The sequence below is a fragment of the Chrysochloris asiatica genome, unplaced genomic scaffold (genome assembly GCF_000296735.1).
Source record: "Chrysochloris asiatica unplaced genomic scaffold, ChrAsi1.0 scaffold00044, whole genome shotgun sequence".
Lineage (NCBI taxonomy): Eukaryota > Metazoa > Chordata > Mammalia > Afrosoricida > Chrysochloridae > Chrysochloris > Chrysochloris asiatica.
The window spans coordinates 2,770,110-2,782,394 of NW_006408562.1; positions in this window are offsets into that span (position 1 = coordinate 2,770,110).

A 12,285-nucleotide genomic window follows, 5' to 3' on the forward strand; every position below is an offset into this window, starting at 1 on the left:
ACACACACACACACACACAAACATATGAAGGTGAGTAAAAATGTATCTGCACTCTGGCTGTAAGATGTATTTTAATAAAATTTTAGAAAGGCAACTTCATAATTTTTTTTATTTAATCTGCTTGCTTTTCAGTATATTTTGTCCATCTGTCAACAAAGAAGTCTCTTATTAAACATGTTTTAGACTGAGCTTCAAGTGACAAATACACTGCTGTCTTCATATCTTCATCAGAGGTGAATAATCATCCTCTAAGGACTGTTTTCAGGGAACCAAACAGGAGAAAGTCTGATGGATCTATATGCAGACTACAGGGAGGATAATTTAACACCTCAAAAAGAAGTTTTTGCAGTGTCAACAATGTGGGCAGAGGTGTGGATATGTACATTGTCATGTAAGATCACAAAACACTTGGATATCAGTCTTCTGGGTTTAATTCCAAATTTAGGGTTCAGCTCTTCAGTAAGCATCTCATGGTAACGAGCACTGTTAATCATTGAACTTTTTCCCTAAAAGTATTCCAATACTATTCCTTGAGAATCTCAGAAAATAGTAAGCATTAATTTTCTACCTGATGGTTTGCTTTTGAACTCTTTTTTGGTTGGCAAATGAGGGTGTTTCCATTCCATACTCTGTCATTTACTCTCAGGCTCATAGTGATGGATCCATATCTCCACATCAGTAATGATTTATTTTCCAATTGAAACTGACCAAAATGAAAGTTTAAGATTATATAACATTTAGAAGCAAACTTAGATGTCTTTGTGACCTTGTTGTTGTCAGGTGCCATCGAGTTGGAACCGACTCATAGCGACCCCATGCACAGCAGAACAAAACAATGTCCGATCCTGAGCCAACCTCACTATTGCCGCCACACTTGACACCATCAATGATGCCACCTGGCTGATCCATCTAGTTGGGGGTCTTCCTCTTTTTCTCTGACCCTCCACCTTACCCAGAATGACATCCTTCTCCAGTAACTGTTCTCTCTGGACAATGTGTCCAAAGTATGAGAGACAAAGCCTAGCCATCTTGGCCTCCAAGGAGCACTGTGGTTGCACTTCTTCCAAAACAGATCTATTGGTTCTTTGTGACCTTAGGCTAATCAATAGCATCTCAGATACACTATGAAAAGTACAAGTAACAAAGAAAAAAGGAGTTAATTTTTTCTTCATTAAGAAAAAACTGTGTCCTGATATGGTGCTATAGAATAAACACTGGACTGCTAATCACAAGTTTGACAGTTCAAAACCACCAGCCACCCCTTGGATAACCTGAGTCAAAATTGACTTGATGGCATTTAACAACAATAAGTAAAAAAAGAAGTTTGTGCTTCACAGAGCACCATCAAGAAAGTAAAAATATTGTAAACAAATCAGGAGAATATATTTGAAAGTCACATTTCTGATAATATAATGTATAAAATCTCTTTTTATAAATCAAATTTCTGATTTTATAATGTATAAAATCTTTTACCACACCACAATAAAATGACAACCTAAAGTAAAAAAAAAAAAAAAAACAGACAAAAAACAGGCAAGGAATTTGAACTGAGTTTATTTCACAAAAGATATGTAATTGACTGATACCCACACATGGAAAGCACTATTATCACAAGGAAATATAAATCAAGACTGTAATGAGATATCATTTCTTATGGGGAAAGTGGCACTCAATCTGAGTACAGTAACTTAACATGATCAAAATAAATGATGATGCTGAGAAATGCTTTTGAGAAGAGCATACCTAACAAAATCTGGCATATAAGAGGTCAGTAACATCAACAACAATTTGTATTTTAAATGAGTCTAAGATCACATTTGTTTGAGTAGTCACATAAATGTATGTGGGTAGTTACAAATGTATACATAAGTAAGAAATGGTAGAAGTACCTATATGTGTACATAGGATTCCTGGTGTGGCACTGTGGAATCTGCACCGGACTGCAAACCACAAAGTCAGCAGCCCAAACTCACCAGCTCCTTGGGATGCCTATACAGTGTTGCTATGAGTTAGAACTGACTCAAGGGCATTTAACAACCATAACAATATTTGTACATAAATATAGATATGTGTGGACATATTTTCATTGACAGCATATATTTTAATTAAAGACACAACATATATTCCTTAAACATAGCAGAACCTTCTAAGACCAGTTTTTTATTTTTAAAAAATTTAGGGTCATGGGACAATTCAGTTAACTTGCAAAATACAGTTCACGAAGTTTACGCTCTGCATCCTAGTGATGTGAGTGAGTAGCATCTGAGGTCTTAAAACTTTGTGAGCAGTTGTCTAAGATATAACTATGGTCTGCACTCATAAGAAACATATGGGTAAGAAGGGAACCAAAACCTCATAGAAGAAACAAGTCTATGAGGCTGATGCTTACATGCACCATGACCTTAACTTCCCTCAGTGCAGAACAAGATGGGGACCAGATACCACCACTAAATATTATAACCTGAAGCATAATAGATGATCCAGGATAGAACAGGCAAAAAAGAAGAATAAAATCAAATTCTTAAAAAGATCAATTTAAGTGGACCACCAGAGATGATATGACTCTCTGAGACTATCCAACTAAAAATGTTCTTTAAACCTTGAACCAAAACTCTCCCTAAGCTCTCCTTTTAGCAGAAAACAGGAATGGTGTACAAAATATAGGGTTAGATCAGTGCTCTACTAAACAACCATCTGTATGAGTCCAAAGTTAACATTTAATCCAAAACAAAAATGATAAAATAAAGGGGCAACGAATCTAGAATCTTCAAAATGGAGCCACCAAGAAAACAATTAAAGAGAATGTTGACACCATGTGAAAAATATAACTAATGTTATTTATCAATTTCTATCATAATTATCATACTGTAACCTAACACACTATGCAAACTTTCTCCAAATCTAAATAATAATATGATTTTTTAAATGTGATATAACACTTTATATCCAGACCAGCATGGTTGTAGTTTGTGGCTATTATATAAAATGCAAAATAAATATGGGCAATAAATGTAAAAATAATGAAATTCTCATATATTGTTGCTGATGGTATAAAATGGTACGCTCCCTTTCAAGAATAATTTTTCAATTCTTATAAAATAGATCAAATTAGAATGACCGTGTTTAATTCCTAGGCATATACCCATAAGAATTGAAAATATATCTTCACAATGCAAAGGGGTTTTAAAAAGTACATGGAAATGTTCATTATCTTTTAAAACAAGTTTTCAAGGAACATTTTGAAGCCCACTTGTACATGCACATAAATGTGCATTGTTGTTGTTGTTAGTTGTCACTGAGTCTGTTCTCACTCATAACGACCCTGTGTAAAGTTTCCAAGGACCAGTTGGTGGGTATGGAACACCGATCTTGCAGTTGTTGTTGTCAGGTACCATCGAGTCGGAACCGATTTATAACGACCCCATGCACAGCAGAACGAAACAATGTCTGATCCTGGGCCAACCTCACTACTGCTGCCACACTTGATGCCATCAATGATGCCACCTGGTCAATCCATCTCATTGGGGGTCTTCCTCTTTTTCTTTGACCCTCCATCTTACCCAGCATGACATCCTTCTCCAGCGACTGTTCCCTCCTGACAACATTTCCAAAGTATGAGAGATGAAGTTTAACCATCTTGGTCTCCAAGGAGCACTCTGGCTGCACTTCTTCCAGTTAGTAGTCCAGTACTTATTCTACAGTGCCATGCCAAGTCTCCTGAATATGCATAACAGCATCATTAATAGTAGTCATTAGTGTAGAAACAACTAAAAAGCCTGTTGACTGCATGGTAACTAGATAGATAGTGTTCTGTCAACATAATGGTAATGTTCAGTACCAAATAGAAATGAAGTACTAGAAAAACATTATGGTAATGGAAGAAGCCATTCATAAAAGATCACATATCATATTTATTGGTTTAATTTGTACAAACTGCCAAGACAAGATGTATCCATATAGACCAAAAGACGAGTGTCTCTAAAAGACTGGGGTGGAAGGAGGACTAGGAATAATTGTTAACAGGTACAAGATTACATTTGGGGGCTACATATAGTCTATTATTGGATATTAGTGATAGCTGCACACTCTTGTGAATGTACTAAAAACCATGAGATGGTATACTTTAAAAGAGTACATTATGGGGATGTGAATTATATCTCAGTGGGGGAAAAACAAAACAATCCCAAACAAAGGTGTGTTGAAAGTTAAGCATTTATTATATTACTTCTACTCTAAAGGACCTAATGAAATTGATTTGCATCAGAGATAGCTGATATCAGATATACAGGAAGAGATCATTGTGTCTTTTAAGTCTGTTATGTAGTTGTGTGCCAAGCCTTTAAATCTGAAGTGTGAAACTATTTTTTTCATGTGATTGTAATCAGCATAAAGCATATGCAGCAATGTTAGAAATAAAAATATACACATATATGTAGTCAGTATATTAAGTATGCTTTTGAAAGTATTCATAAAGGATCTTCAAACATTACATTTGTGTGGATGAATTTCATGAAATTCTATCAGTTTCATGAACCACGCGATCAAGTCTAGAAAGAATTATACAATATCTACTTTGTAAAATTACAGTAAGTGTGGAAGGATGCTTGGTAATTCAGTGAAGGCAATCTCACCAGGAAGAGTAATAGACCAAGTTTGAAAAACAAATCTTTCTCCACTCCCACTCATATGACAGTTTAACATACTGTGTGGGTTGTGTGTTGCTGTGATACTGGCAGTTATATAAAAAAATTTGTTTTATTTTTGAAAGCTTTTACTGTGACTTGAGTGATAGTTTACAGGGCAGACCATTGATTTACATTCAACCAATCATATTTTGTTTCATTGCAATGATTACAATCTCCATCATGTACCATTGGTTAACAGTATTTACCTCTTCCTTTTTTTCTTTTTCTCTGTTACACAAAACACCCAGAAAACATATACTCATTTAAATGACTGAAGAGCACCTTTTGTGAACAATTCTCTTACACACAGGCACACAGAGTTTCTCATTCCAAGGGTCCATAGTCCTCTGCTGTTCTATCTCTGTATGCCATCCCCTCTGCTTCTGTATCTGCTGCTACTGCTTTTCTGGTTAGGATTCTAAGCTCTGCTCATGCTCTTCCCTCTTGATGGTTTTATGTTCTTGGATTGAAAGATTAATTACTTTCCCCTTTGTGTTTTGCATCTTCTACCTTTACAGTTGTGACAATCACAATTAGTCATGATACCAATTACTCACACCAGTGGTATTTTAAATACAAGCAGGGCACCCATGGTGGACACGTTTCAGCAGAAATTTTTTAAAGTTTTAATCATTGAAAACTTCAAAAATAGCAGTAGAACTTTATCTAGTAAAATTCCAGAGGAAGAGCTACTCAGTTTGGGGGGCATTCAAAATACCACTGGGAAAGACCTGTGACCATAATGATGTGAAAGGAGCAAAGTTTTGGGGACCTTCATTTGCTTAGGTTTGCTGCTGTTTCTTCTCGGTTTTGATTACACAAATCAAAGTGAGAAGAAACAGTTGCAAATATCCATCAAAAATTGGAATGTGGAATGTATAACATATAAATCTAGAAACATTGGAACATATAAAGATTGATACCCTAACTTCTGTGAGTTGAAATGAACAGGCACTGATCATTTTGAACTGGACAATCATATGGTTTACTATCAAGAAACAACAAATTAATGATGAGAAATGCTACTGAATTCACTCTCAAAAAGCATTTCAAGATACATATTGAAATGCAAAGCTACATGCAATAGGAAAATATCCACAAGCCTAAAAGAAGGTCAGTCAATTACAGTATTATTACAATTTTTGCACTAGCCACTAAAATCAATGAAGAAGAAACTGAAGAATTCTACCAGCTTCTTCCACCATTCATCTGTCATTTTGTCTTACTGTGTTGGCTTGAGTGTTGCTGTGATATTAGTAGCTGTGACACCAGTATTTTATTTATTTTATTTTTTTAAGTTTTTATTGTGGATCGAGAAAAAGTTTACAGGACAGATCATCAGTTTTGCATTCAACAAATCATAAACCTTGTTTCATTACAATGATTACAATCCCCTTCATGTACCATCAGTTAGTATTTCTCTCTATTCACTTTAGCTTTTTTTCTTTTTTAACACTCAAGTATATATAATAATTTACACCACCAAAGGGCACATTCTTCAAGTCTGCCTTCTGGCCGCCATCTCTTAGACGCTCTCTTCCCATGAATCTAGAGTCTTCAGCTTCTCCCTCTCTCCATGTCCCCATCTCTGCTTCCATCTCTGGTGTCGCTCCTTCTCTGGATAAGGTCTCACATTCTTTTTGTGCTCTTCTCCCTTGATGATTCTAGGGCCATTTGATTCTGGACTGTGAGATTAACAACTTCCCTGTTTTTGTTATAAAACTTCTACTTTTACAATTGTGACAGTCGCAATTAGTCATGATAACAATCACTCATTATTGAATCATAAAAATCTTATCCCCATCTCTTTTTACTAGACCCATCTAGACAAGTTGAAACTATTCAGTGGGGACGCTTTCTTCCTCCACACACTATTAAACTAAGCACCCCATTGAAACCTTGTAAGCCAGTCACTTTGTACCTTTATCACCCCCTCATTTTAGGTAGCCAATGTCTAAGTTGCCCGTGTACAGAGGAGACAGCATTGATACTTGATGTGAAAACTCCTTCTCTCTCTGTTAGTATTTAGAGTTACTACCTCCATGACTATACGTTAAGTTCATCAATTTGTAGCAATTTATCCTCATTTCCTTTATCAAAAATTATTTTTTTTCTTTTTAATCTTCCACTAGTTGAGTTCTGACCACCAAGTCATCGAGGCTAGGTCAAATGGGCATTATCTGCAAGCCTGGGTGTTCCCATGCAGCTCTCCTCACTTCATATCAGCTGGATGCTTTACTTTCAGCTATAGCCCTCTGTGGCTATGTCCTTGTCCATGGGTTCATATGTCCCCAGTTCTCACAACACTCTGGACCAACCCAGCCCCTCCTCTTCTCTCTCTCATCTCCAGGTCAATGGGCATCTATGGAACGTGGTCAAACTTAGCCCATTTCTTCATTGCTGCCTTTCCCCCTTTTCCACTCACCAGTAGCCCAATGTGATTTTCAGAAAGATTACATGCCTGCTCATGTGTTCTCTTTGAGTTTCAATCTTAGAGGGGGATTTTTCCTGAAGGAACTTGATTGCTTGCTTTGATGACTTCTCAGTGAACACCTTACTTATTCTTGTAGTAGCCAGTCATACTGCTATTTTTGTTTCAGGTTTTTCCTGATGATCTTTCTTTGAAGATGTATCCAGGCTGTTCTGCTTGTCCTTTCTAGTAGGAATGGCCCACCTCAGAAGGTTGTGGATGGGGTTCAGGATTCAACCTAAGGTCCTATACACTGCAAAGGCTTCTCAAGAGGCATATTACACTGCAAAAGTTATGGAACCCCTTTTAGGTATTCCAATCAGTTATAGGCTGAAGACGGTCTTACAAGCTTTCTGTAATCATGTTTCCCAACATTCCTTTCTATCCCACTCAAGTGTTTTATTTTATAATAGTAGGCAAGTGAAACCAATATTCAAAAGACAGTCAAGCACCTTAGTATTATTTCCCCTCTTCAAACTATGCCTCGATCCCTGTATCACAGAGCCCTATTGTTCCAAGTTTGAGCATGCATCGTTATTTTCCTCTGTCCAATTTAGCCCATGCAAACCTGTCTCAGTATTCCCCTAGCTACCTTGCTCTACCACTCCCTCCCCCTCCTTGTGTACTGCCCTCCCCAACACCGGGACTATGATGTGTCTGCCCCTACCCTGTACTCTACTGTCACCCCAATCCCACCAGTAAACAACATTTTTTGTTTTTCCTTTTAGTGTGGGTATATTTTCTTAAACTTTTATAATAATGGTCTTATGCAATATTTGTCCTTTTGTGACTGACTAATTTCACTCAGCATAATGTCCTCAAGGGTCATCCATGCTATGCAGTGGCTTGCAGCTTTCTTGTTGTTCTTCACTGTAGCACAATATTCCATTGTATGTATGTACCAAAGTTTGTTTATCCATTCTTCCACTGATGAGTAGTTAGGCTATCTCCATCTTTTTACTATTGGAAATAGAGCTGCTATGAACATTGGTGTGCATATATCTACTTGTGTTATGGATTGTATTTCTTGTGGATAAATACCAAGTAAAGCAATTGCTGGATCATATAGTGTTTCTATTTCAAACTTTCTGAGAAAGTGCCATACTGTTTTCCAGAGTGGTTGGACCATTTTGCATTCCTATCAGCAATGTAGGAAGGTCTCAGTCCCTCCACATCCTTGTCAGCATTTAGTATCCTCTGCATTTTTTAATGTCACCAGTATTTTAAATACCAGCAGAGTCATCCATGGTGGAATGATTTCAACTGAGCTTTCAGACAGACTAGGATAGACTAGGAAGAAGGAGAGGCAGACTATTTCTGAATGCTTAGTCACTGAAAACTTTATGACTAGCAATGGAACACAATCTGATATCACCAGAATATTGACTAATGAAACATGAATAGCACCAGAATACTGTCAGATGTAGTGCAGGAAGATAAGTCACTCATGCTGGAAAGCACTCAAAATACAAATGGATAAAAGCTGCCTCTTCAAAGTAGAGTTCAGTGAGGTGATACAAATGGAGTAAAGCTTTTCAGAACTTCATTTTCTGATGAGGCACAACTCAAAATAATGAGAAACAGCTGTAAGTATCCACTAACTACCAGAATACAGAATGTACAAAGTATAAATCTAGAAAAACTAGAAGCTGCCAAAAATGAAATAGAACACATAAAGACTGGTATCTTAGGCATTAATGACCTAAAATGGTATTGGCTATTTTGAATCTGCCAAATGTATGATTTGCTATGCTGGGAATGACAAATGCAAGTGTGATGATACAGCATTGATCATCAAAAATAACATTTCAAGATTTATCTTAAACAATGCTGTCTATGATAGGCTACTATCCATACATCTACAAGGAAGACCACTATTATTCAAATTCAAGTACTAACCCCTAAAACCAGTGATAATAAAAGTGAAGAATTCTAACAACTTTTTCCACACTTCAATTAATCAAACATGCAATCAAGATATCTTAGTAATTATTGGAGATTGGAATGCACAGGCTGGGAACAAAGAGATTAGTAGTTGGAAAATTAAACCTTGAAAATAATGCTGTAGAACACATGATAGAATTTTGCATTAACATTGACATATTCATTGAAAATACCTTTTTTTAAACAACATATAAGACAGCTATACATATGGACTTCATCAGATAGAATATACAGAAATCAATCTGACTACATTTGTGGGACGAGACAGTGGAAAAACTCCATATCATCGATCAAAATAAGGTCAGGGTTGACTGTGGAACAGACCATCAATTGCACATATGCAAGTTCAGGCTGAAGCTGAAGAAAATTAAAACCAATGGACGACAGCAAAATATAACCTTGAACATATACCACCTTGTTATATTTAATGTTTTGTGTCAACATGACTGTCAGGATTTCCAATGATTTGGCAGTTTAGATGTGGTGAGACTCAGGGTGAGATGTAACACAGTTTAACTCTATGATGATTGGCTATGAGCAAGTATAATTAAATATATAATGATTAGCTGTGAGCAGGCATAATTAACTTTATGATGATTGGCTATAGAAAGCCAATCAGTTGAAAGAATGTTTCCTCAAGGGTGTGGCCTGCTTCGAATTTAATCAACATTAATGCATAACTTGCTTGCTTTTTGTTGGATCAAGATATTGCATTTGGCTCATCCTCCAATCTCAGCTTCTTTGGACTTGAGCCAGTAGCTTTGTTGTCTACCTGTCTATCTGCCTGTTGGACCTGTCTGCCTGCTTGCTAGACTTGTCTGCCTGTCTTCCAGCTGGACTTGCCTGCTGATCTTGTTTCATTTGACCCAGACATGGGATTCTTCCACCTCTGCAATTGTGAGCCATTTCCTTGATATAAACTTCTCTTTATAGGTATACATATATGTTTCACTGGTTTTTTCTTCTGTAGAGAACCACGCCTAGCACACACCTGAATTTAGACATAATATTAAAAACAGATTTGATGTTTTAGAAACTAATGATCAAAGACCAGAAGAATTATGTCAGAAGAATGACATAAAGAACATCATACAGGAAGCTATCAAAAGGTCTTTAGAAGGCAAGAAAGAAGGAAGACCAAAATGGATGTCAGAGGGAACTCTGAAACTTTCTCTACAATGCAGAGATGCTAAACTAAAGGAAAGAAATGAGGAGGTAAAAGAACTGAACAGAAAATTTCAAAGGACAACTCAAGAAGCAATGTCAAGTATTGTAATGAAATGTGCAAAGACCTGGAGTTAGAAAACATAAGAGGAGGTACAAGCTCAGCTTTGTTCAAGCTGAAAGAATTGAAGAAAATTTTCAAGCTTCAACTTGAAATAGTGATGGAGTCTATGGGAAAAATGGAGTCTTGATGTGGCGCAGTAGGAAAAACACAGGACCACAAAGCTGATTTGAATCTCAGTGCTGGCAGTTCAAATTCATCAACTGATCCTTTGAAACCCTATACAAGGTCACTATGAGTCAGAACCTACTTGAAAGTACTTAAAAACAACAACAATGGACAAAATACTGAATGATGAAGAAAGCATCAAAAGAAGATAGAAGGAATACACAGAGTTACTGTAGAAAAAAGGAAAGGACAATGTTCAAACATTACAAGACATAGCATATGCTCAACAGCCAATGATAGTGAAGGAAAGAGTCCAATGTCAACTGAAAGCATTGGCAAAACACAAAGCTCTGGGAACTGATGGAATACAAATTGAAATCTTTCAACAAACTGATGAAGCATTGTACAAACTCACTCATACATGCCAAGAGATTTGGGAGAGAGCTTCCTGGCCAACTGATTGGAAGAGATCCATAATTGTGCCCATTCCAAAGGAATGTAACTCAATGAAAATCAGAATTCATCTGATAATATCATTAATGTCACATAAAAGTAACTTTTTTCTAAAGATAATCTAAAAAATGACTACAACAATATATTGACAGGAAATTTCCAGAGGTATTCAAATGAGGACATGGGATGAGGGATATCACTGATGTTGTCCTATGGATCCTGGCTGAAAGCAGAGAACACCAATCTGATTTTTACTTGTGCTTTACTGACTATGAAAAGTCTATGATTGTGGATAATGGCAAGTTATGGATAGCATTGTGAAAAATGAGAATTCCAGAACACTTACTTGTTCTCATGAGGAACCTGTACATGGAGCAAAAGGCTGTTGTACAAACAGAATAAGGGACACAGAATGATTTAAAACCAGGAAGGTGTCTTCAAGGATTGTATTCCTTCATCATATTTATTCAATCTGTATGCTGAGCAAATAATACAAGAAGCTGGATTATGTGAAAGAGTCATCAAGATTGGAGGAAGACTCATTAACAACCTATGATATACACATGATACAACACTGCTTGCTGTAAATGAAGAGGACATAAAATACTTAATATGAAGATCAAAGACCTCAGTCCTCAATATGTATTGCACCTCAATGTAAAGAAAAATAAAATCCTCACAACTGCACCAGTGAATATCATCATGATACATGGAAAAATAGTTGAAGTTGTCGGACTTCATTTTGCTTGTATCCACTGTCAACTCTCATGGGAGAAGTAGTCAAGAAATCAAATGACTTATTTCTTAGGCAAATCTACTTCACAAGACCTACAAATACTTAGTGACTGAAAACCTTATGCATAGCAGTTGAGAATTGTGAGATAGCACCAGAATATTGGCAATTGAAAGATGATAAAGAGCACCAAAATATTGTCAGATGTAGTGACAGAAGGTGAGCCCCTCAGGTTAGAATGCACTCAAAATACAACTAGGGAAGAGCTGCTTTCTCAAAGTAGACTTGACTATGATGAAGTGAATGGAGCAAAGCCTTCAGAACCTTAATTTGCTGATGGGGCACAACTCAAAATGAAGAGAAACAGCTGTAAACATCCATTAAAAGTCAGAACATAGAATATACAAAGCATGAATTTAGAAAATTTGGAAATTGTCAAAAAAAGAAACATAAACATCAATATCCTAGACATAAGTGAGCTGAAGTGGACTGGTATTGGGCATTTTGAATCTGACAATCACATGGTTTACTACAAGAGGAACAACAAATTAAAGAGGAATGACATAGCATTCATCATCAAAATTAATATATAAAGATCAGTCATGAA